The sequence below is a fragment of the Triticum dicoccoides genome, chromosome 1A, assembly GCF_002162155.2.
Source record: "Triticum dicoccoides isolate Atlit2015 ecotype Zavitan chromosome 1A, WEW_v2.0, whole genome shotgun sequence".
NCBI classification, from domain to species: Eukaryota; Viridiplantae; Streptophyta; class Magnoliopsida; order Poales; family Poaceae; genus Triticum; species Triticum dicoccoides.
Window position 1 is genome coordinate 596,817,587 of NC_041380.1, and position 27,682 is coordinate 596,845,268.

General features: G+C 46.7%; 1 pseudogene; it reads left to right on the forward strand.

Moving 5' to 3' along the window:
- Positions 1-8,871, forward strand: part of LOC119294370 — a 13,196-nt pseudogene extending 4,325 nt beyond the window's left edge.
- The last annotated feature ends 18,811 nt before the right edge of the window (positions 8,872-27,682 follow it).

The window sequence follows — 27,682 nt, forward strand, 5'->3', positions numbered from 1 at the left end:
GAAAAAAACAAAAATCCCAACCCCTGAAATGCTGACGCGTGGATGCCTATTGGTCCCGGTTGGTGCCACCAACCGGGACCAAAGGCCCTCCTGCCTGGGCTCGACGCACCGGCCACGTGGAGGCCCATCTGTCCCGGTTTGTGTAAGAACCGGGACTAAAGGGCTAGGGCATTAGTAACGACCCTTTAGTCCCGGTTCAAAAACCGGGACAAAAGGCCCTTACCAACCGGGACAGATGACCCTCTTTCTACTAGTGATACCGGTTTTATCAGTTTGTTATTTTTGGTTTTTCGTTGGTCCTTGTCTAGCTTGTTATTTTTTTCTTTGAATGTTACTATCCCGGAGAATTTTGCTGCTAGTAATTCTCTACATATGTTATTTTGGAATAACGCTACACGTACAAATGAGTTACAAGGTTTTACAAAAAGGATTAACTTGATTGGTCAATAGATGAGGAACACAGATCACCCTCCTGAAAATCAGGAGGAGAGGCAAGTTTGTAATTGGTTACTAGATGAAAAGAGCCTGAAAAATTCTGTATTCTTTTGTACCTCTAGCATTTTCGTGTTATTTTGTCCAGCTATTTTTCGTCTGTCAACGAAGTTGCTGTGTTTCCATTGAATCTGTAAAAATTTAGGTCGGCCCTGATCCCCCAATGGGTGGGTCAGCGAGGCCGAACGATTTTCTCGGAATGGGTCGGCCCGTGGCCTCTCAAATGGCCTTGAGGCCAATGGGGCCAGGGCTGGGTCGACCCATCCCCATCCTGCGTGTAGACGCATGCCTTTGACGAAAAACAAGAGAGTTTATTATTTCGCACTATAGTCCAACACCCAACCGCGACTGATCGAGACCGGCCGGACGCATCAGGACTTGGTCACGACTATGTGCACTGAAATTGTCTCTAGTTAGTACTAGTTACTTGCGTGCAAAGGCAGTTAGATTTGTGAACGCGTAGCTGTCCACGTATTTTCTTTAGGACGAGTCTACGTAGCGGCCGGCTGCTCGTTGGCATGCGCGAGCGGCCGGCCTAAAATAGAAATTCTTTTATCCGCTAGCGTCTGTTCTGCATAGACATACATGTGTGTAATTTTTGTCCGCTAACGCATGTATTTTTTAGCATTTAATACATTCACATCGGTCACAATCAGTTGAAAAAAACAGATCACATATGCATTTGTTTGGATTTTCAAATTTTCAAAAAGCTATATCTTCCAAACCGCGCGTCGGAATTAAGATCCGTTTTCACCGCTGGAATCCTCGCAACGTGCTCTTCAAAACTATATCCCGCATGGGGATGTTTCGACGAACTAGTCTTTCTGCCAACTAAACATCAATGTGTGTGCAACTAGACTAGATTGCCGCGCCAACTGAGCATATGTGTGTGTGCCAAAAAAGTCTTGCCAACTAAACATCAATGTGTGTGCAACTAGACTAGATTGCCACGCCAACTAAGCATATGTGTGTGCAACTAGTGTCCTGCCAACTAAACATCAGTGTGTGTGCAACTAGACTAAATTACAAGCCAACTAAGCATATGCGTGGGCAATTAGTCTTTCTACCAACTAAACATCAATGTGTGTGCAACTAGACTACATTACAAGCCAACTAAATATCAATGTATGTGCAACTAGACTACATTACAAGCCAACTAAACATCAATGTGTGTGCGACTAGACTACATTACAAGAGGAGGTTGCACATCGACTTTCGTCGAGGCAATAGACTAGTCGCACATCAAAGTTGTCGTGGTTGCTAGGTTGTAACCTCATACGAAGGCGCAGCTCCAAACATTAGTTTTGGAAAAAAGTTGCACGATGTAGTAATAAAGTTGCACAATGTAGTAATAGAGTTGCACTATATAGCTCCAAAGTTGGCATCGAAAAAAATTCATCAAAATATACCCATGCGGGATCTAGTTTCAAAGATCTCGTCGCGAGGATTTCAATGGTGAAAACAGATTTGAATTCCGACATGCGGTTTGAAAGATATAGCTTTTTGAATTTTTAAAAACCCGAAATAAATGCAGATGGATCTGTCTTTCTTAAACTAAAGGAGCAGTGTGAACGTATTTAATGCCACGCCTACATGCACTAGCAGACAAATAAATTACCACATGCATGCGCTGTGAGAGCCGGCCGCTCGGTTCGACCAAAAAGTGCGCGACCACTTTTTAGATTTCAGGTTTTCTTTAAGAAAATGGAAACATCACCAGACAAGTGTACAGGTGCGTGTCGATTACGGCAATGTTTGATAGAGCTTCCGATGGCTCCGACGCCTCCTTATCATATACGTACCTGCGAGGGAAGAAGTGATTTTTTTCTCTCGATCATATCAAAATGAGTCTTGGCTTGACTTATGATATATATAAAAGGAGTGGGCAACAAGAGGAATGAGTAGTCTCAAGTTGTCAATATGATGATCTCCCGTAGCAGCCACCAGCAGCAGCAGCTCCTGCTGTGCCTGCTCCTTCACTTGTGCCTCGGGATCCAGCTCTCCTACTCCATCGCCACCACCAGCAACCAAACTACGTGCCGGCCGGACCAGTCCTCGGCACTGCTCCGACTGCGGCGTTCCTTCTCCGCCACCACCGACTCCACATGCACCCTCGCGTCGTGGCGGGCTGGCACGGACCAGGGTTTTGGATTTCGGTTTGCAGAATTTTTCGCCCCAGGGCGAAATGGCCGAAAATCGGGTTTTCAGAAAAATTTCGGGAAACTTCGGACGAAAAGCACAAACCAAAATTTGAATTTTGGGACGAAAAATGACCGAAATTTGAACGAAATTGACCGAAATTTGCCCAGAAATTTGAAATAGCCACAAGAAAACATGTACAAGCAAAATATAGAATCACAAAGCAGCAATTTACATGTTATACCAGATTAGAACTCCATCTCAATGGTAAACAACGGTTCAGAGCATGATATAACATCCAGTAGTCCAGATCTACTCAATAGGCTAGTTAACAGTCCATATTAGCCCAAGGTACACACATAACAGTGCATATTAGAACTTCAAATTACAGTCCAAAATACCCACACACCAATCCCTACTACGAGTCCAAAATACACACACAATAGTCCAGATTCACAATCCACAAGTCATAGAGAAGAAGTAATCGAAGTTCAAACCAGCGCCTCCAAAACACATCAGGTAGACTTCAATTTTCTTCCAGTCTTCAGTCTTGCATGAAACAAAAATGCAAATATGGTCAGAGGCTTCATAAATATTGCAATACAAAACATCAGTTATGTGTACATGAAACAAAAATGTCTAGCATTACAAATTATATAAACGGCATGGATGCTAGCATTGCAAAGTATGTCCAGGCAGTAAGCTTCTACCATGTTATTTATTACTAACGCAAAAACATGAGTGCAGTATGAAGAAAAATATACAACCAGAAGCTAGCTCATATAAGAAAAAGTAACTTGTTACCTAATAGTAAAGGGAGTTGACGTCCTTGACCTTCTTGGCTTGCCGTCCAGATCTACGATTCACCATATTTTCATCCCTTGTTACCTCAATATCATTCACTTGGCTTCGTGCATCTTTTTCAGCTTGTCTTGGCAAACCTTCTCCATCAGATTCATCATCCTCTTCTTGGCCATCATCACCATCATCAATGTCCATGGATCCATTCGCTTCATCATCATCCTCACTGCTAATGAACTCATCCTCCTCATCTTCACGTACCCTCTTTCCTTTCCTGCTAATTTCCTTCCTTCCAAGATGAGAGGCTTTCCTCCTTGAGTTAAGGCGACGTATTTCCTCCAACACAGCAGTAGCAGCATCAGATCCATCAAGGACTATATGCTCTTCATCCTCGTTCAGCCACTCCATCATTGGGTTTGATTCGTCATGCATAACTGTATCCATCATCACTGCACATGGATCAATTTCCTTCTCCCTATAACTCAGCTTCACAATATCTTCATCTTCTTCAGCACGTAACTACAATGTATAAAAACAGAACCCAAGATTTAGCAAAGTAAATACTTGTAGCATAGCTAAGTTGAGACTTTATGCATAGACCATGGCAAACATACCTTCAGGTTGTAGCGTACAGAAACACTTTTCTGAAGCTTGCAGTATAGAAGGCGATTTCTTTGCTTCGTGTGGACCAAGGCAAAAGCAGTCCAATTCCTCTCACAGCCACTTGAAGAGACACACTGTGAAACAATTCTCAATGCCCACTTCTGCAAATTAGGAACTTCCCCTCCTTCACTTCACCTACTATCTTGCCAAGATGCTCTTTGAAGCGGGTTGCACCTCCTCCAGAATTCTTCATGTTGCAATACCGACAATGAAATCCTCCTCCGTGCTTGGGGCCATGGTTCCACACATGATGTATGTCGTTGGTCTTAAGTCCTGCATTTCAAAATGCAAGCACCATGTTAACAATGAAACGAATAAACCACTCTTGTAATAGGCAAAAACAATGCATACATTGCATAGGCAAAAACAGAATTAAACAACTAAACAAAAATAGACAGAACAGAATTAAGCACAAGTAAAAAATGCATTGGCAAAAACAGAACTAAGCAAGCAAATGGAATTAGATTTCCACAAAATATGCGTAGGTAAAATTAGCATTAAAAAACTAAACAAAACTAGAATAAGTACAAGTAGTGCTAGTAAGAAATTACAGAACATGTAGAATTAAAATCATTTAGGTGCTTCACAAATTACAGGGGTAAAACATAGGGAACAAAGAGAAATACAAAAAGCAAGAGTAACACGGTATCAACCTTTAAAAGGTGCCTCTCTTGTTGCTGAACCATTCCTGATCAGACCATCATCTTCATCGTCTAAGTTGACAGTATCACTCCTTCTAGCATCGATGCCTACCCTCTTACGAGAGGAGCCTATAAAATACCGGTGTTAGTTTTCATCAAGAAGAACTTTTACAAGCTATAGCTTACATAAGTTAGAATTAAACATCTACGTAGCATAAGCTAGCATAAACTACGCAAGAAGATCTACTGATTCAAATTAGGACGGCCGGCCGGAAAGTAAAACTGCTACAAAAGCTAGCAACCACATGTATTACGTAATCTATCTACAAACTATATGCTAACGCAAATGCTAAATAAACATGCACGCACAGTAAGGCTGAAAGTCTCACCTTGCCCAGCTTGTGCATCGGCAGCTCCAAAGCCGCTGCCCAAGTCCAGCCCCATATTCGGCCGGACGTGGCCACGCCCCATGGCTCCCTCATTGTCGACCCAGTCGCCCCCTGACCTCGATCTTCTATGGCTGCCACCGCCAACTGGGTCGCCGGCCGGACGGCTGCTGTCGAGAAAGCCTTCCTCATCCATGGTCGCGGATGGAAGAAGGGGAGAACGGACTATGGGGAGGGACAGGGAGTGGTGATCTCTCGAGGCGACGGGGAGGAGGGAGATGGGCAGAGACGGCGCCGCGCCCTCGCCTCACTCGGCTTCGTTGTCTGCAGCCGCCGCACAGAGGAGTGGAGAGTGGAGAAAATGAAATTAGGGCTACGGTAGGGTTTGGTTTGAGCTTTTATAGCACAAGGTTCTATCTATGGGCTGTACTGGACCATGGGCCGGGCTGGAAATTCAAACGAGGCCGAATTTTTTTGACCGGATTGAACATTTACCGAGCCCAACCGAAATGGGAGGATTTCGGCCACTTTTCGGTTTTTCGGTCCGAAATCCAAAACCCTGGCACGGACTGCTGCCACTGGGAGGGCGTCACCTGTGCTGCCGCCGATGGCCGCGTCACCACCCTCGACCTCGCCGAATGCGGGCTGCAGAGCGCTGGCCTCCACCCGGCACTTTTTGAGCTCACCTCCCTGAGCTACCTGGACCTCTCCTCCAACAGCTTCGACGAGTCCGAGCTCCCGGCCGTCGGGTTCGAGAGGCTCACCGAGCTCACCTACCTCAACCTGTCCTGCACCAACTTGGTAGGCAAGATACCACACGGGATACGGCGGCTCAGGAAGCTGGTATCCCTAGATTTCACCAATTGGATTTATCTTGTTGAAGGCGACAACGACTATTTCCTGCCACTCGGCGAAGGAAGGTGGCCCATCATAGAGCCAGATATTGGATCATTCAACCTTAGCAACCTCAAGGAGCTTTATCTACGCAACGTCGACTTGTCCGGCAACGGGGCAACATGGTGCAGTGCCTTTGCTAATTCCACTCCACAGCTTCAGGTTCTCAATCTACCAAATACCCACATCGATGCTCCGATTTGTGAATCCTTGTCCACCATTCGCTCACTGACCAAGATCAACCTAAACTATAACAAAGTGTATGGCCAAATTCCAGAGTCCTTTGCTGACTTACCTTCCCTCAGTGTTCTTAAGCTTGCCTATAATCGCCTCCAAGGACGGTTCCCGATGAGGATCTTCCAGAACACAAACTTAACGGCTGTTGATGTTAGTTATAATTCCAAGGTATCTGGTCTGCTTCCCAATTTCTCATCACGTAATATTATGATGAAGGAACTGCTTTTTAGCAACACTAACTTCTCTGGTCCCATTCCGAGGTCAATAAGTAATCTCACATCCTTGAAGAAATTAGGTATTGCAGCAACTGACTTTAACCAAGAGCAGCTTCCCACTTCAATTGGTGAGCTCAGATCATTAACATCACTACAGGTTTCTGGAGCTGGTATAGTAGGAGAAATACCATCTTGGGTTGCGAATTTGACTTATTTGGAAACTTTACAGTTCTCCAACTGTGGGTTATCTGGTCAAGTACCTTCCTTCATAGGTAACCTCGAGAACCTAATTACGTTAAAATTGTATGCATGCAATTTTTCTGGTCAAGTTCCTCCACATCTATGTAATCTTACTCAATTAGGCACCATAAATTTACATTCCAACAGTTTCCGTGGTACCATCCAACTCAGCTCGTTCTTCAAAATGCCCAACCTATTCAGCTTGAATCTTTCAAACAACAAGCTTTCCGTAGTAGATGGAGAATACAATTCTTCATGGGCATCCATCCAAAACTTTGATACTCTATGTCTAGCATCTTGTTACATATCCAAGCTCCCTAATACCTTGAAGCACATGCATCGCGTTGAAGTTCTTAACCTTTCAAACAATCACATCCATGGCCCTCTACCTCAGTGGGCATGGGATAATTGGATCAAGTCTCTCATCTTGATGAACATATCATACAACCAATTTAGTAGTGGTATTGGATATGGCCCTGTCATTTCTGCTAATATGTTTGTTATCGATATCAGTTATAACCTATTTGAAGGGCCTATACCTATACCAGGACCGCAGAACCAACTATTTGATTGCTCAAACAACCATTTCTCATCCATGCCATTCAATTTTGGTTCTCACTTAAGTAGTATTTCCCTACTCATGGCTCCTGGAAACAAGTTGTCTGGAGAAATTCCACAATCAATCTGTGAAGCAACAAGCCTTATGCTCCTTGATCTCTCCAATAATGATTTGATTGGCTCCATCCCTTCTTGTTTAATGGATGATATGAGTCGCCTCAATGTATTAAATTTGAAAGGAAATCAACTTCATGGAAGATTACCAAATAGCCTAAAGCAAGATTGTGCATTTGAGGCATTAGACTTTAGTGATAATCAGATTGAAGGACAATTACCTAGATCTCTAGCTGCTTGCAAAGACTTGGAGGTTTTTGATGTCGGGAAGAATCTTATTAATGATACATTTCCATGTTGGATGAGTATGCTTCCTAAACTTCAAGTCCTTGTTCTAAAGTCCAACTGGTTCATCGGAGATGTGGGGCCATCTATTTCAGAAGATCAAAATAGTTGTGAGTTTGGAAAACTTCGAATTATTGACTTGGCTTCAAACAATTTCTCTGGATTATTGCAAAATGAATGGTTTATGTCAATGGGATCCATGATGACTAAAGATGTCAATGAGACATTGGTCATGGAAAATCAATATGATCTACTTGGCCAAACATACCAGTTCACCACTGCCATCACATACAAAGGATCTGATATTAGTTTTTCTAAAATATTGAGGACCATTGTCATCATTGATGTTTCTAATAATGCATTCTATGGCCCTATTCCTGAGTCAATTGGGGACCTTGTTCTACTCGGTGGGCTAAATATGTCACATAATGCCCTCATTGGACCGATACCATCTCAGCTTGGCATGCTACATCAACTTGAGTCACTAGACCTGTCTTCAAATGAACTTTCCGGAGAGATCCCATTGGAGTTGGCATCATTGGACTTTCTTTCAGTTTTGAATCTATCCTACAACCAGCTGCGGGGAAGAATACCTGAGTCTTCCCACTTCTTGACATTCTCTGATCTCTCATTTTTAGGAAACATTGGCCTATGTGGGTTCCAAGTGTCCAAAGCATGTAACAACATGACACCAGATACGGTTCTATATCATCCCAAGAAGGTATCAATAGACATTGTACTATTTCTTTTTGCTGGATTGGGATTTGGTGTCGGATTCGCAGTTGCAATTATCTTGACATGGGTGAGGGTGTCCGGATTACCGAGGTCCTCACACAGCCGACCTGTCTCTCATGGTCCGTTTTAATGGGCCGCTCTAATTCATCAAAGAAAGGCCAGACTACAAGCGACCTCGTGCTCCAGCATGAAACCTCCAAAGACTTGGCGTCTCCTCCAAGAAATTTTAGCGTAGCCAGCATGTTTACCCCCTGATGGCAACCGACCATATTTAACCCTAGGTACCCCTGGTGTCTATATAAACCAGAGGGTTTAGGCCGTAGAGGCAGAACCATAACCATCACAGCCATCAAGGGTTTAGCTCATCTAATCTCGAGGTAGATCAACTATGTAATTGCCATACCATCACATCAATACAATCAAGCAGGACGTAGGGTTTTACCTCTTTGAGAGGGCCCGAACCTGGGTAAAACACCGTCTCTATGTTCCATGTTACCCATTGATTCCAAGATCCACAATTTGGGACCCCCTGGTGTAAATATGCCCTAGAGGCAATAATAAAATGGTTATTATTATATTTTCTTAATCATGATAAAGGTTTATTATTCATGCTTGAATTGTATTGACCGGAAACTTAAATACATGTGTGAATACATAAACAAATACCATATCCCTAGTAAGCCTCTACTAGACTAGCTCGTTGATTAACTTACTGGAACATTCAAACATATTTAGTTGCTTTAGAGAAGTGTTATAGGTGTAGTCTATTTGGATGACTTAATCCTTAGTTAAATAAAAGTCCATTTGGATGTTTCTAGAAGAAATAAGGAAACGAGGTCCATATACATAACAAGCATGATAACAGGCAACATTTTATTTTCTATGAACGATAGGGTATAGAAACACCAAAACGGAGAACGTCGCCATCTCATATAAAGTGTTAAACTAATGGTCAAATTGTCTATGATATGACGCTATTTGTTATTTACTAGTTTGAGTCTACATTTCAATTCCGTGGATAAATAAATTATTATTGATTCAGATAATCTCACATATCAAAATAAAGTATATTTGTTTAATTGGGAAATATTTAATAGGATTTTTTTGGATCATTTGCATACTTAGAATTTTTAATGTGTTGGTCATTTTATTCCTCGTATTATTAACTGGAAAAAACTTACCATCATCCAGCGGATCGCGGCGGCCGCATCTGCCACCTCCCCTGCATGACACACGTCCAAGTGAGGGCCCGCATGTCGTCCTTTGTTGAACGCGCTTCCGAAACAAAGGCTGTGTTTCTGAAACATATGAGGCGTTGCAATGATATACAACGGATCAATGTTTTGCAACAAAACCTCTGTTGTGGAAATTTTCTGCAACAAGACCTCAGGTGCAAAAAAAAGTTGCAACAAAACCTCAATTGCAATTTTTTTTTTGCAAAAAAGTCATTGCAAAAAAAATTCTGTAACAAGACCTATGTTGCACAAATAATTCCGGCAACAAAACCTGTGTTGCAGTTCTGAAGGCGCGCTCGACTCACTTGATGTGGCAAATCTAATGGCTCATGACCCGACTGATCTTTTAAAGATATCAGCCGACGGACGCGTAGCACGCCCCTTATTAATGCGAAGTGTTGTAGTTTTCCGGTCATGCAGGATTAAAGGGGAGATGACACTCTGATCCCATGTTTTTCCTAACCCGATGATTCTTGTGAATCGAAGAGGAAGAGTTTTCTTGATATTTTATTTTAGTCATAATAGATTTTTTAAATCCAATTTTCATGGTTCGTACCAAACCATAAGTTAACCCACAAAAAGTATCATCGCTTCCGCCCTCAAGGCGATAAGGGAGAGCCATCGTCCTCCGCTGGTGCCAAGCCCACAAGCCCAACTCTCCGACATCATGGGGTGTGCGGAAGCCTGTTGCCTTGACGTCGTATCACGGATAGGTTAGCGTTAGGGTTTCATGACAACGCCTACAAAAAACATTTCCCCAAGACTTCCAATCTCGAAGACGTCGTCTGAAGTGGCGTTGATGACTCTCTTGAGCTGTACTTTGTGTTGCATGGTATCAGTTTTTAGGTTACAATCCTCGTCTTCCGCTGCCGCCGCCGCACGCTCCTCCCGCGCCGCCACCACACCACCGCCGCCGCCGCCGCCTCCGCGCGACTCCTCCCGCGCCGCCGCCGCTGCCGCTGCCCCACCGCCGCCGCGCGACTCCTCCGCGCCGCCGCTGCTCCCCAGCCGCCGCCGTCCGCGTGTCTCCCGCGCTGGCCGCCGCTCCTCTCTCTTTCATCGGGCGCCGCTTCTACAGCCGACCGCCGCCCCGCTGTCGTCGTCGGACCTGCGACGGTGTCCGCCGGCCCGTCCGTCGTCGCCTCTGTCGTCCCGCGCCGGTGCTCTCTGGCGCGGCTCCGCCGCCAGCGCCATCCGGTGCAGCCCCGCCGCTGTACGGCGCGGCCGCCGCCTATGGGACGCCCAGCGTCACCCACATGCAGCCATCGCCGTACGGCGCGGCCGCCGCCTACGGCATGCCCGTCGTCACCCACATGCAGCCGGCCCCGCCAATGGCCGGCGGCCATGCTTCGCCCGCCCCGTCGATGGCTTCTCCAGGCTGGTGTTACCCATTGCCGCCTTACTAGCCGACTGGCGCCGGCTACGGCGCCCTCCTTGCGCCGCCGCCCGTCGGCGGTTATGATGCACCCATCCCGGCGCCGCCCTACGGGGGCCTCCCGCCACCGCCTTCCCTCGGTGGTTATGGCCCGCCCGCCCTGGCGCCACCCTACGAGGGCCTCCGGCCGCCGCCGGTACCTGTGTCATGGGAACCCACCCTCCTCGCCGCCCAGCACTTCATGTCGTCGCCGAGTAGCTCTGTCGGTGGAGGCGACTGGTACATGGACTCAGGCGCTACTGCGCACATGACAGCTCATCCCGGTAACCTAACCTCCTCCACTCTTGTTCGCACACCCACTCGTATCACCGTCGGCAACGGCTCCTCCGAAGGGATTGGTAGGTGTAGGATTTTGAGTTTCGCATCACATGGAAATTTTTTCCTTAGTATTTCCTCGACCCCCTTTAACAGTACGGTGTTTCCTATGACTCAAGAAAGAGAAAATGAAACTAAGAAAACAAAAGTCTTCAAAGGTCACACCAATTTCTTCACTTTCAAAGTCTTTAGAAAGTCTTTAGAAATTCAAAGTCTTCAGTCAAAGAAATTCATTTTTAGGGGTTGACTTTTTCTGTAAATATCAAACTCCTCATGGACTTATAGACCTGTGTACACTCATAAACACATTAGTCCCTTAATGTATAAGTCTTCAATACACCAAAATCACTAAGGGGCACTAAATGCACTTACAATCTCCCCCTTTTTGGTGATTGATGACAATATAGGTTAAGTTTTCAACGGGGATAAACATATGAAGTGTAAATAGTGATATTGAGGAATTTAATTGGAAGATATGGAAGAACTCTCCCTGAAGATGTGCATAGTGAGGAATTTGTTTTTGAAGCATTGCACACTTTGAAGAATAGAATCATGGAGATCTCCCCCTATATCTTGTAATTCATACACGCATTTGACATATCATAATGAAGAATTTGAAATGCACGATGAAATATGGTGACTGATGTAATTCAATATGCGTGCATTAACATATATGAGGAATAAGCATGCAGAAAAACGCATCAAGAGTATCAAAGCACCATCGGGTTTAAGTTTACAACTCGATCCAATAAAGTTTCAGAAGAACGAGAGTTGTAACTTAGCAAAAAAATGCCCATATAGACAGACCCGCTTGAGGACTAACTCAAAATTCTCCCCCTTTGTCATCGAATGACCAAAAGGATCGAAAATGAGGACTAACTCCCCTGAAGAATATCAAGTTGATGAAGGAGCGCCAGCGTTGTTGGGGTCGTTTGTCGTTGAAGGGCCTGCCGCAGTGCCGTCCAAGTCTTCATACTCGTCGGTATCGCGTGATGAAGAATATGAGCTGGACACCAAAGAAGGAACCTTGACCTTCTTGAATTTCTTCGGTGGAGGTGCAGGCCAGTCAAAATCTTCCTTGAGACCCATTTTCTTTAGATCTTCCTCACTATAGACATGGGACAGAATAGCCCAGGTGCGACCGAAAACCTCATGGATGTAGTAGTGATTTTTCTTCACTGCATTGTGTGTAGCAGTCATGTTGTGAAGAAAAGAATCAAACTAACACTTAACCCATTTATGGTTTCGATCCACCTTCTGGTGAAGACTAAGCAAAAGCTCACAGTCAGTCATCTCACGAGGAGAAGTGGCTTGAGGAGTAGACTTGGGTGCATTGGCAGCAGAGTCATGTGTGGCAGAGTCATCATTGGTGGAACAAGATGCAGCTTTGCGAAACTGACCATCCAATGGACGAATACCTTCATCAATGACAGCAGGAGCCTTGCCTTTTTTATCAGTTGAAGAAAAAGTCTGCTTGAGGACTTCAATCGGGGGCAAGTAGCTGAGGTGATTCTGAAAATCAGCCTTAAAGTTGAGTGAAGACCTTGTCCTGAGGAATCTCATAATCCAAGGTGCATAAGGCTTCAGCTCAAACGGAGAAAGTGCAACATTTGCTACAGTCCTCATGAAGAAATCGTGATAGTTGATAGGAATGCTATGAATGATATTGAATAGCAGATTCTTCATGATCCCAACTATTTCCTCATCAGATGAGTCGTGGCCTTTGATGGGACTCATTGTCCTCGTCAGAATGCGATAGACGGTTCTGGGCACATAGAGTAAATCCTTCACGAGGAATTTGGTCCTTGGGGCTTGACCGGGCTTCAAAGGCTTCATTAACACTTGCATGTAATGAGCTGTGAGTTCTGGTTCATGATACAGGCAGCAAGCTCCTTCACTGGGTGGACTGATGGGCAGGGCGTGAAGCAATTCAGAGGCCAGTGCCTTATAGTGAGTATTGTCGGTCATCCAGTCCAAGACCCAGGTGTTGATATCTTCAGGATCACCTGTGATATGCAATGTAGCGTAGAACTGAAGAATAAGCTCTTCATTCCAATCAACAATGTCAGAGCAAAAGTTGAGGAGGCCTGCATCATGAAGAACACTGAGCACAGGAGAGAAGCAAGGTAATGATTCCATGTCCACGTGAGGAATATGCTCATGGTAGAAGATTTTGTCTTTGTTGAAAAGCAGTGAAGAATAGAAGTTGGCCTGGCTTGCAGTCCAGAAACACTTCCTCCTTAGACGAGCAGAGTCATAAGGATTGTAATCGATGAAGAACACGTTCTCGATGAAGAAATCATCAGCCTTGAATTTCTGCTTCTTTGAGAATGGATCCTTTGGCTTGGGGTGAGGAGTGTCAGTCAATTGCATCACAACCTCCGGGATCTCGATCTCAGGTTCCACAGGCTGAGGAATTTCAGGTGCTGCTTTAGTGGCAGCATGGGACTGCAATTCTTCATTTGCATTTTCATCAGCACTAGTGGCTGGAATTTCTTCATGGACAGACGGTGTGGCATGTGGTTCATCAGATCCCATTCGTACAGTAGTTACTGGGGACTGGGGAATTTGTTGCAATGGTGTGAAGAGTGGAGAGTTGGGGTGCTGACTTTCCCAAAATTTATCACTTAGCACGGGTGTGGTACAGCCAATGTCCATATCTTCATCTTCCATTTCTTCAACGCCGGCCTCTTCAACAGTAAACTGAGGCATATGCGAGGAGACAACCGATGTTGAAGGGATTGTATCCACTTCAATTTCTTCATCCATCTGCTCTGACGAAGCAGCAGAGGGATTCTCTTCATCGAATTCACTTGGAATCACATATTCTTCATCAAAAGGAACAAGGTCCTTTGATGGCATGGTTGAGATAGGAACAACATCAATTGGATTTGCAAACGAGCTAGTCAGTGGCTTCATCTTCTTCTGAGCTGAAGAATCTGATGCAACTAATGCCTTCCTTTTCTTCACCAATGCATGCTCTGCAGCCTTAGTTTTCTTCACATCTGATGCAGATGGAAGGATTGGAGTTGGTGTAGGCGCAGGAGCAGAGGAATTGGGTTGAATTTCTTCAGGCGCAACTGATGCAATTGCCCTGACTTCTTCATTTTCTTCAGGCGCACCACCAGTGGATGCCCTGGCAATTTCTTTAGTGGCTGGAATGCAGTCATCAGCCCTGGAACTCATATTTTCTTCAGCAGCCTGATTGTCATCAGTGGTGCTGGCATTTTCTTCAGTCGGCTGAGCAGATGCTTCAGCCTGAGGAATTTCCTGTTGCGTTGGGGCTGCAACATTTGAGGTGAAGTTTTCAGTCAATTTCACAAACCTGACTTTGGCTCCAAGCCAGTCAGCGCGGTATGCGTCAAATTCATCATTGAGTTTCTTGATCTCAGATTGAATTGTGACAAGTTCTTCAGTTGTCATAGAGACAACGTTCTTCTTCAGGAAGCGCTCCTTTTTGTACTGCGCTTTCTTGATCTGCCTGGCCTTCTCAAACTTCCATTTTTCTTCCTGTATGAAGTGAGTCAACATATGAGTTTGGCCAGGAGTCAGCTTGAAGTCAGGCATGGGAGTGTTGGGGTCCTTGTGCCAAACATCAATGTATTCGAGGATCAACTTTGGATCCAAAAGGAGAGGCACACTTGTGCCCTTGGCTCTAGCGGCCCTGACTTGCCTGTCTCTGATGATTCTGCTAATTCTTCATCATCAGCCTCATCATCATCAGAGGGCACTTCGAAAGTAACTTTATTCTTGTGAGGACTTGGTCGAGGACCTCATCTAGTAGTGGTCTTCTTCTTCAGAAGAGTGGGAGCAGCTGAGGAACTTGCAGAGGCTCCTGAGGCAATAGATATGCATGTGGTCCTTTGGCACGTGGCGAGATGCACAGGTGCTGAGGATTTGGTCGGAGCAGCTGAAGACTTTCGCGAAGGAGCTGAAGATTTTGTAGGAGCAGGAGCAGCGTGAGGAATTGGCCGTGAGGGCTTTGAGGAATCTGGCCGTGAGGGCTTTGAGGAATCTGGCCGTGAGGGCATAGCTGATGAAGCACTAGGCTTGTGAGCAGGCTTCTTTGGCATGGCCTTCTTCGGCTTTACAGAGGCCTCAACAGCAGCAGCGGCAGCAGAGTCTTCGTTGAATTTCCTCACTGCATCTTTTGCTTGTTTGGCCAACTTGGCCTGGCGCTTGGCCCATTCATCAGGATAATCCTCACCGCGCTTGAGGTTGGTGGGATCAGCTATTTGACCATGTGGCAACGGAGGTCTTGGGCATGGAGGATTTAGTGCAAATTTCTTCGTGTATTTGGGAGTAACATACATGTACTCCCTCCATTCCCTTGCCCATCTCCTCTCTATCTTTTGAATGCGCACCTTCGCTGATTTTTATCTTCCTCAGGGAGTGTGCAGTAGCCAGCATAGATGTCCTCAGGGATTTCAAAGGCAGTGTTGACCTCAGGCCTCTTTCCTCCTTTCTGTGGCTTCTTTCCATCAGCCATTTTCTTCAGTTGAGGAATTTGAACAATTGAATTCTCTGAAGAAGTATGCAACTTTTCTTTGAGGAACGCTGCAAATGAGTTAAGTTGATGAGAACCTAGTGATTCAGCAGCGGACATGAGTACCTGTGAACAGAGTATAGTTGCGAGGAATTTGGAGAGGTCATATGCGTTCTCAGAAGATTTTTCAAAAAGAACAAGTTTGAGGAATTTGACCAGACGAGTCTTGAAGAATTTCACTAAGCGTACTTAGTCTTAGGTTCCAGAGTTGTACAGATCAGAAATCCACACAATTGAGGAATCTTGAAGAGAAATTATAGCTTAGAGAAATGAGTCAAGATCAGATGACATGTGAGGTGTTTAGTGTGTGAAGAATTTGAAGAATAAACACCTTTGAAGATTTTGTAGAGATCATTTGAATCAAAGAGGGCAGTAAAAGTAACTTTTAATTACCTTGGACGAAGAACACGATGAACTGGAATGTGGAGATGTGAAGTTCGTTAGTGCAGATCTTTCACGCCCTAACTTGGCGGAGGAAGACGGCTACGGCGGCGGCGGAGTGAAGATTTCCGCGGCCGGCGCGAGTACGACGGCCACGAGGTCGAGGCTGTCACACCCTAGCTAGTTCAAGCATTAGAGTGTGCATCATGTTTAAATTTCTCTTAAATTTGAAATGGGGAAAGCAAAAACCCCCAACACCCCCCTGGAAACAACTAGGGTTTACTAAAATTATTTTCAATGAACCTGAAATGCCCTTCTAAAAAGTTCACCCTCCTTGTCTTGGGTTAAAACCTCTGGCAAAATTGGTGCACAATTTTCTAGGTCAATAGAAGGTCATTGAATTAAATCATAAGTATTTGAATTTGGGCATTTAAATGCTATAAAATAATTTAAATGCTCAAATAATCTTGGAAATAAATGTTTGCTGTTGGAAATAATCTAAACAGAGCCCACAATTATTTTCAGGATTTTTGGAAACGTTTTAGTATTTTATTTAAAGCCCAACAGTTGCAGTTAATTAGAAAAACAGAAACAAATAAAGAGAGAGAGAGAGAGAGAGAGAGAGAGAGAGAGAGAGGGAAGCCCACCCGGGCCTTACCTGTGCTGGCCCAGCCACCTGGCTCGGCCCAGCCTACTGGCTCTGCCAGTCGTCGTCCTCCTCGCGCCAGAAGGACGCAGAGCGCGTGGCCGGCGCCCGCGGCCACACGCCGGCCACCTCCTGCTTCCGCCGACGCCTGGAGACGCCTAGGGGTGCCACGCGACCCCCACGTCCCCCTCTCATCCTCGCTCACTCTCCCCTCGTCCCCCTCACCCTCTCTCGCACCATGGACGACAAGCTTGTCGCCGTCTCACCGCTGTAGTCGCGCTCTCCGTCACCCCCTTGCCTCTCTGACCTGTCCAGAAGCTCCGCCGCGACGCCCTCGCCCTCCCCACCGAGCCACGTATTACCGGAGGCCCTGCATCACCGCCATCGGATCGTCTTCAACCTCGGTATCCGCCGGACACCGTTCATCGATTCGCCTCGCTCCGGTTGCCCCCGAGCCACTGAGCTGCTCATCGACCTCCCTATGACCTCCGCCGCCTTTCCCCTCTTCTTTCCCACGCGTTTGCACCCTCTAGGCCATAGTTCCACCATGGCCGAAGCTCGTCTCCGCTCGAGCTCGTCGCCGGCGTCGCTCCGGCGACCATTTGGTCCTCCCGTGCTATGCAACGTGCTTGCCGCATCGCGTAGTGCCTCGCTAGCGCTTCAGTTTCCGTGTTTGCACGCCGCAGCCCACTCCCCGCACATGGCCGAACTCCGGCCGCCGCCTTGGAGCTCGCCGTCGTCGTCTCCGGCCACCGTAGGCCCGGCCTCCACCACCACTAGATGCGCGATTGCAAGAGCTCTCCAACGAGCCCAAGAACGGCCTCGCCCGTGCCCTGTGGGCGTTTTCCGAGCTGCGCCACCTTCTCGGGCCTCGCCGGCGTCGAGTCACCGGCGAGTTTGACCCAGTTTGACTCCTGGGTGGGCCCAGGTAGACCCCCCTGAGTCTATGATAGGTGGGGCCGGTCTGCTAACAAATTTAGGATTAGTTTTAGTTAATTTTAATTAAATCAGTCACTGACATGTGGGCCAGGCCCCACTGACAGCTAATTAGTGTTACTCTAATCCTGTTAATTAGCTGAGAGGCTGACAGAAGGGGCCCACCAGTCAGGTTTGACCTGGGCTGGCGCCTTTGACCTGCTGAGGTCAGCATGACGTAATGCTGATGCAGTAATGCATTTTCTGGATTTATTTTTATTCAGGAATTTCCAAAAAATGGTTAAAACTTCTAAAAATCATAGAAAATCAACCATAGCTCCAAATGCAAAGATTTATATATGAAAAATGATCAGAAAAAATCAATCTATCCATCTGTAATGGTTTCATGCATGACAAAACAAGTTTACCTTGCTGTTTAAGCAGAATAAGGAAATGCACTATTAAGGCCATGTTTAATGAGCTAATATTTGAATCTTTGATTCAAATGAGTTCATTCCTTTCTGTTATAGCTTGCATTAGGCCAAGACACATTCATATTGCCATGTCATAGCATGCATCATATTGTTGCATATCGTCATGTGTTGATTGTGTTCCGATGTGTTCTTCGTGGTAGGTTCTGCCTCCGAGGATATTCACGAGTATCCAACTGAAGGGCAGTATCCCACTACCACTCCATCAGGCAAGCAACCATTGATCATTTCGATACAAACCCATGTTCTTGCTTCTGCTCTTGTTTACTGCATTAAGATAACGCGATTCAAACTGCTCTGTGCTACAGTAGTTGAACCCTTATCCTCTGCATGACCTGTCATTGCCACAGTAACTAGATGAAACCCACTAGCATGTGTAGGAGTTGATTGAGCCATGTATGTGATTCCTACCTTGCTATGCCTTCTATGCTTAGAGTTGTGTCAGGTCTGGTTCATCTGGGTGATGGGCCAGAGTGAAATGCTTATGCCGGCAATGTGAGGGATGTGTTGAACATGTTTTGGTAAAGGTATCGATGAGAGGCCATGTAGGAGTACATGGTGGGTTGTTTCATTGAGGCCGTCTCTAAGAACTGAGATCTGTATGTGTGATTTAAGATTCAGCTACTACCATGCATTGGGATCCTTAATTGACCCTCTCGGCTTCTTAACCACCCTAGTACTCTGTCCAGGAGTTGCAAATAGTTTCTGGTGTTTGTAGGTTATGTGTTGGCGGCCATGCGTAGCGCTGACCCTAGGGGTGGGCTATGTTGCGGTAGATACACCATGGCACGGTGTACCGAGTCACCCGTTTGGTGTCTCGGGATCCCTGTTCACATCGTTCGGGGCCGTATGTGGAAACCTCGGCCGGACTCCCTGCGGATGGAACCTGGATAGGCGATAAACCTGGACTAGAGACTTAAGTGTTTAGGTAGGCCATGGCCGACACCCTCGCCGGGCTTCCGCTTGAAGGTTGCCGAGTACATGTCGTGTAAACGGCGGTAAGTGGTGAAAGCGTGTATGAAGAAGTACACCCCTGCAGGGTATAAAACTATTCGACTAGCCGCGTCCGCGGTAAAGGACTACTTGGTTGCCTATACAGTTCATAGACAAGTTAATGGGTACTAATAAAAGACTCAAGATAAGTGTGAGTACCGAGGATGGCCCTCTCGTAGGATGACGAGGGAGGATCCCCGGTGGAGTATTGTGTTGGTGAGTAGTGGACTCGTGTGCGAAAACTATTTTACTGGTGAAGTTCCGTAGGATAGCTTAGCCAAGAGTCAAAGCTGGCTTGCTGCATTAACCCCACCACCTTCTTGAGAATAAGCATGTATAGTAGGTTCTGATGTAAGACTTGCTGAGTACCTTTGTACTCATGTTTGCTTAATCACTATTTTCAGACGACAACACCGCCCCCTCCGATGGGTTCTACGTAGACCTTGACGTCGACGAGTGACTAGCCACCCAGGTGGTGATCCTGGCCATGGAGGGCCCTATGTAGATAGACAGGCTTCGAGAAGCCTTCTTTCTTTCTAGAGTCTGTACTCAGACTAGTTGCTTCCGCATGTGCTTGTATGTTTGTATGACTTGAGTGTCAGGTCATGTGACCCCTATCTGTATGAACATGTTATGTATGGCTCCCTGGAGCCTTTAAACAAAGTACTTGAGTTGTAGAGTTTTGTTGTGATGCCATGTTGTATGTACTCATATCGGGCATATTGTGTGTATGATCGAAATGCTTGGTATGAGTGGGATCCGACAATCTAGTTGTTTATCCTTGGCAGCCTTTCTTATGGAGAAATGTAGTCTAGTGTTCCTCGAGCCATAGTAGTCCGCTACAGCCCGGTTCACCGGAGTCCTGCTAGCCTAGCACTACTGTTCAGGACACTTGACTGGCCGGCATGTGTTTCACTTCGTTCCTATGTCTGTCCCTTCGGGGAAATGTCACGCTGTGACTTCCGGAGTCCTGCCTAGCCTGCTACAGCCCGGGTTCCCCGGAGTCCTGTTAGCCCAGTGCTACAGCCCGGAATCAACCACTGATGACCGACATGCTCGATGTGATTCATGTATGCCTATCTCCATAGGTCTTTGCCGCTTTGGGTTCATGACTAGCCATGTCGGCCCGGGTTCTCTGTCATATGGATGTTAGCGACACTATCATATACGTGAGCCAAAAGGCGCAAACGGTCCCGGGCCATGGTAAGGCGACACCCGTGGGATACCGTGCGTGAGGCCGCAAAGTGATATGAGGTGTTACCGGCTAGATCGATGTGACTTGGAATCGGGGTCCTGACAGCGTTGGCATCAGAGCTGGACTGCCTGTAGGTTCGTTGAGCCAAACTGGTCGATGTCGAGTCTAGAAATGCTTTAGTTATATGTAGGGGAATTGATTGTGGGAGGGAACGTCGGGCTCTTTTACTCCTTTACCCTATGCCTCTGATCTGAGTCATTCTCTTCTCATTCAACGTGGGTTAAGGACTAGGCTCTCTCCTTCTATCAGGTTCACGTGTTACTAATCCGTAGTAACTTATAGGATTGATGCTACAAGCCCCAGTTCAGTTTCTACTATTTTAGTATGTTGCTAATTGGATCAGAATCTTGATATGATGTTGTTGAGTGGTATTGCGAACTGTTGTGGATGTCTCAAATCTTTTTCTGAGCATTTACAGCTGTTATGTTGTCCAATTTTCCCTAGAAATTCTGATGTCTTTGCATTGTGGTTGTGCTTTCAGATGGCCAACTGTGTTCAAAACCAAGTGGTTCGCCTGACCCGGTGCCTCGACGTGCCCGGTCATACTGCTATGTTAGTCCGTGTAATGATCGAGATGGGCTACCGTTGGTATCCCTAATACATCGTCGAAGAGCAATTCCACGACTTTAATCAAAGCCAATATCTCTGCACCATCAGGATATTTCCTTCTTATCCTGGATCTACCGAGCCCCTTCACTGTTCCTATGGACTCGGGGTTACTGTTGAGATGGCTGTGCAGGATGCTGCCTATTCCATGATGACCATCTTGCGAGTCCGGACTGGCCTGCTTCGGAACACCGACTTCCGTTACATGCCAGCTTCACTTCCGGGAGCGCAAGGGTATCTTCAGGCTATCTATGCTGACTCCACTCAGGAGGACTCATTAACTCGTACCACTGTCGAGATGCTTGAAGATAAGGACCGAGAGAATCGGGCCTTGAGGCTGGAGCTTTTCAATACACGTGCTGATCATTGGGCCACATTGACTCGGTTTGCACCTGCGGTGCAAGCTAGATGTATGGATACAAGGGATCTGTATCCTATGAGATCAGCTCTGCCAGACATGGTGGATTGGCGTGATGTGGGAGGCATCACCCCACCCCGTGGTCCCCGCAGGCCACCGTTTGTTGGTCCAAGACCTCATACTAGCCCCTATGGTCCACAGGCTCCTCAGGACCGTCTGTTTCCGGATGGTCACATTGAACTTCCAGGCTATGGAGGTGACTTCTATGAGGACTACTACGGAGCTGTCTGAGTTAGTAGTAGTACCACTAGTATTGTAGTAGTTGTATCTCCATTGTCCTGCGAGACTTGTGAAATATGACTTTGTGTGTAATCAAATCCGGAGGTGTAGACAAATACTGTATAGGAGCTTGGAATGCCTCCGATGAGATGTAACGTCTTTCATCATAGTTGTACTGTAGCCTGGGCTTGTACTAAACTATGTATGATGTGTATGACCGTTGGTATATATATGGCAGTTTTATATTACCATGACATACGGATGAACATCTCTGCATTCTGCGTTATCCATTACATTCTGCACTCCTTGCTAAGTTTGAGCCATCCTTATCTAAACCATTGTCTTGTTTTCTCCAAGGATGGTCAACACCCGCAGCAACCCTGCTGCCTCAGAGCAGGGGGAAGCCAGTGCAGCTAGAGGTGAAAATCTGCCTCACCCGCCTTCTCTGGCCGAAGTAATGCTGGAGGCGGAAAGAAACAAGCATGAGACTAACCGCCTGCTAGAGCGGATTGAGCAGAACACTGCACGCCACCCATGAAATGACTTGGTGTCAATCAATGACTTTATCAAGCTGTACCCACCAAAGTTTAACCATTCCGTCGAACCCCTCGACGCGGATGACTGGCTTCGCAGCATCACTCACAAGCTACGTTCTGCCAACGTAGCCGAAGCCGACAAGGTTACCTATGCTGCCTATCACCTCGAAGGCCCTGCTAGCCTTTGGTGGGAAAACTTCGAAGCTATGCGCCCGGTCGGCCAAGTTACTACTTGGGCTGAGTTCAGTGAGGCTTTCCGCGAGCATCACATTCCGGAAGGTCTCATGGATCGCAAGAGGGAGGAGTTCTGCAACTTCACCCAAGGAAGACTGACTGTGGATGCTTATAGTCATGAATTTGGAAATCTAGCACGCTATGCTCTCGAAGAGGTATCTACTGACGCTAAGAAGCAAGCAAGATTCCGCAAGGGACTTAGCCCTGAGCTTCGCCGCGATCTTCGTCTGCACGAGTGCACCTCCTTTCAGAAGTTGGTCAATAAAGCCATCAGTGCTGAGACAGGCCAGACTGATTATGACGCTTCACGCAAGCACTCCCATGACTTTGGCTCTTCATCCGGCTCTGGAGCTTAGAAGCGCTGGGTGTGGATCCCAAGCATGGCACTGCCACCCAGGTTCATCCCGAGGCCATCCTTTGAGGCGCCTCGTCCCAACCAGCAATTTGCACCGCCCAAGCCCTATGGTGGCCCCGTTGCTAATGCTGCTCCACGCCCCAATGTGGTGACATGCTTTAAGTGTGGAGAGCCGGGTCACTATAGCCGAGAGTGTCCCCAGAACAACAACCCCAATCAAACTGGAAAGTCCGTTGGCCATGGTAAGCCCGCGGGAAAAACATTCTACGCCAAGCCGGCCACCACTGCACGTGTCCATGTCAACTATGTTTCAGCCGAGGAGGCTCATGAGGATCCCAACATTGTCCTTGGTACGCTCCTTGTTAACTGCCATCTGACATCTGTTCTTTTCGATACTGGAGCATCTCATTCATTCATATCCGAGAGCTATGCTCGATTGCATAACACGACATTCTGTGACATGCCCACTTCCATGGTAATTCAAACTCCGGGTTCCAAATGGCAAACTTCTAGAGTAAGTCATGGGAATGAAATTCTTGTCGATAGACTTGTCTTCCTTGCATCCTTGATAGCTCTCAAGTCCACGGACATAAACATCATCTTGGGTATGGACCGGATGTCAGCTCATTACGCTAAGATTGATTGTGCCACTAGAACCGTTCGGCTTACTCACCCATCGGGCAAGATAGTCAATGTCTTAACTCGAGTGGCCAAGCGCCAGCTTTACTCCCTAAATGCCAACCCCCTTCCAGACCTTGAGGATGTTCCGATAGTCTGGGACTTTCCGGATGTCTTTCCAGAAGAACTGCCAGGTGTTCCACCTGACAGGGATGTCGTATTTGTGATAGACCTTGTTCCAGGAACCGTGCCAATTTCTAGAAGACCCTACAAGATGGCACCCTTAGAACTAGCTGAGCTTAAGAACCAACTCGATGAGTCCTTGAAAAAGGGTTTCATCCGTCCTAGTTCCTCTCCTTGGGCTTGCCCCGTCCTCTTCGTCAAGAAGAAGGATGGAACAGATCGAATGGTTGTGGACTACCGCCCTGTCAACCTAGTCACCATCAAGAACAAATACCCGCTTCCTAGGATTAACGATCTGTATGATCAGCTCGCTGGATCCTCAGTCTTTTCCAAGATGGATTTGAGGTTGGGCTACCATCAAATCAAAATCAGAAATGGGGACATTCCCAAAACGGCCTTTGTTACTCGTTATGGCCAATACGAGTACACCGTCATGTCCTTCGGTTTAACCAATGCCCCAGCTACCTTCTCTCGGTTAATGAACTCGGTTTTCATGGAGTACTTGGATAAATTCGTCGTGGTATACCTCGATGACATACTCATCTACTCCAAGAATGAACAGGAACATGCCGAACATCTAAGGCTGGTATTGATGAAACTTCGAGAGCATCGCCTTTATGCCAAATTCTCCAAGTGTGAATTTTGGTTGCCAGAAGTGACCTATCTAGGCCATGTAATCTCTGGCAATGGTATTGTTGTCAATCCCGAGCGAGTTCAAGCCGTCCTTGATTGGGCTCCACCTGAGACGGTCAAGCAAGTTCGGAGTTTCCTTGGCTTAGCGAGCTATTGCCGCCGCTTCGTCAAGAATTTCTCCAAGGTTGCTAAACCTCTAACTGAACTCCTCAAGAAAGATAAAAAGTTCGAGTGGACTCTACAGTGTGAGTTCAGCTTTCAGGAACTGAAAAGACGCCTAACATCTGCTCCCGTACTGGTACCACCAGATTTCTCCAAGGACTTTATTATCTATTGCGACGCCTCGCGACAAGGACTAGGTTGCATACTCATGCAGGATCGTCAGGTAATTGCCTATGCTTCACGGCAATTACACCCACATGAGGAAAATTATCCCACACATGATCTAGAGCTTGCAGCTGTAGTCCATGCACTTAAAACCTCGCGACATTACCTCCTCGGTAATCGGTGCGAGATCTTCACCAATCACCAAAGTTTGAAATATATCTTCACCCAACCAGACTTGAATCTCAGGAAAAGACGTTGGGTTGAGTTGATCTCAGATTACGACTTAGGAATAACTTACACCCCGGGCAAAGCCAATGTCATGGCTGATGCACTAAGCCGTAAATCCTATTGTAACAACCTGATGTTACAACAGAGTCAACCACCTCTCCATGAGGAATTCCGTAAGCTTAACCTTCACATTGTTCCTCGAGGATTCCTATCCACCCTGGTGGCGAAACCTACCCTTATGGATCAAATCATAACCGCCCAGCGGTATGATAAGGGCATATCCCGGATTAAGGAAAACATCGCTAGCGGAGTTGCTAAATGTTTCTCCATGGATGAGCGAGGTGCTGTCTTCTTCGAGAACCGTTTGGTGGTTCCCAAGAAACAACATCTGCGCCAGTTGATCCTTAAGGAAGCTCATGAATCCCCTCTCACCATTCATCCCGGTAGTACTAAAATGTATCAAGACCTACGCCAGAGGTTTTGGTGGACTAGGATGAAGAGAGAAATCGCTCAATACATTGCTAATTGCGATGTTTGTCGTCGTGTTAAAGCAGAGCATCAACAGCCTGCTGGCACTCTTCAACCTTTGGCTATTCCCGAATGGAAATGGGATAAAATCAGTATGGATTTCATCACTGGGTTTCCCAGGACCAAGAGAGGGAATAATGCCATCTTCGTCATGATCGACCGTCTTTCCAAAGTAGCCCACTTTCTACCTGTTCGTGAGAGTATCACCGCTAGCTAGCTAGCCGATTTATACATCTCCCGAATAGTGTCTCTTCATGGTGTTCCATTGGAAATTAACTCAGACCGTGGGAGTCTCTTCACCTCTCGATTTTGGGAAAGTTTCCAAAATGCTATGCGAACTCGTCTCTCTTTTAGTACTGCCTTCCATCCTCAATCAAGTGGTCAAGTAGAGCGAGTCAATCAAATTCTGGAAGATATGCTCCGAGCTTCTATCATCTCATTCGGAATGAGTTGGGAGAAATGCCTTCCATTCGCGGAGTTTGCTTATAACAATAGTTATCAAGCTAGCTTGGGCAAGGCTCCTTTCGAAGTTCTCTATGGACGAATATGTCGAACGCCTCTTAACTGGTCAGAAACCGGGGAAAGACAACTCTTTGGCCCGGATATGATTCAGGAAGCAGAAGAGCAGGTTCGCGTTATTCATGAGAAATTGAAAAGAGCCCAATCTCGTCAAAAGAGTCAATATGATCGTAAACATAAGCCTATGACTTATGAAGTCGACGAGAAGGCTTACCTTCAGGTTACTCCGTTAAAGGGAACCCATCGTTTCGGTATCAAAGGCAAATTGGCCCCTCGTTACCTTGGACCCTTTCGCATTCTTGCCAAACGAGGAGAAGTTGCCTACCAATTGGAACTACCTCCACATCTTTCCAGAGTTCACAATGTCTTCCACGTTTCACAACTCAGGCATTGCTTCGCGGATCCTATCCATGGAGTGGACCACGAAATGCTTGATCTACAAGATAACCTCTCCTATCGGGAATATCCCGTTCGTATCCTTGATCAGGCCGAGCGTACCACTCGACGTCAGAATATCAAGTTTCTCAAGGTTCAATGGTCACACCATTACGAGAAAGAAGCCACTTGGGAAAGGGAGGATCGTCTTCGACTTGAGTACCCCACCTTCTTCCCGGAGGATCCTAAATCTCGGGACGAGATTCTTTTGAGTGGGGGTGAGTTGTCACACCCTAGCTAGTTCAAGCATTAGAGTGTGCATCATGTTTAAATTTCTCTTAAATTTGAAATGGGGAAAGCAGAAACCCCCAACACCCCCTGGAAACAACTAGGGTTTACTAAAATTATTTTCAATGAACCTGAAATGCCCTTCTAAAAAGTTCACCCTCCTTGTCTTGGGTTAAAACCTCTGGCAAAATTGGTGCACAATTTTCTAGGTCAACAGAAGGTCATTGAATTAAATCATAAGTATTTGAATTTGGCATTTAAATGCTATAAAATGATTTAAATGCTCAAATAATCCTGGAAATAAATGTTTGCTGTTGGAAATAATCTAAACAGAGCCCACAATTATTTTCAGGATTTTTGGAAATGTTTTAGTATTTTATTTAAAGCCCAACAGTTGCAGTTAATTAGAAAAACAGAAACAAATAAAGAGAGAGAGAGAGAGAGAGAGAGGGAAGCCCACCCGGGCCTTACCTGTGCTGGCCCAGCCACCTGGCTCGGCCCAGCCTACTGGCTCTGCCAGTCGTCGTCCTCCTCACGCCAGAAGGACGCGGAGCGCATGGCCGGCGCCCGCGGCCACACGCCGGCCACCTCCTGCTTCCGCCGATGCCTGGAGACGCCTAGGGGTGCCACGCGACCCCACGTCCTCCTCTCATCCTCGCTCACTCTCCCCTCGTCTCCCTCACCCTCTCCCGCACCATGGCCGACGAGCTTGTCGCTGTCTCACCGCTGTAGTCGCGCTCTCCGTCACCCCCTCGCCTCTCTGACCTGTCCATGAGCTCCACCGCGACGCCCTCGCCCTCCCCACCGGGCCACGCATCGCCAGAGGCCCTGCATCGCCGCCATCGGATCGTCTTCAACCTCGGTACCCGCCGGACGCCGTTCATCGATTCGCCTCGCTCCGGTCGCCCCCGAGCCACTGAGCTGCTCATCGACCTCCCTGCGAGCTCCGCCACCTTACCCCTCTTCTTTCCCACGCGTTTGCACCCTCTAGGCCATAGTTCCA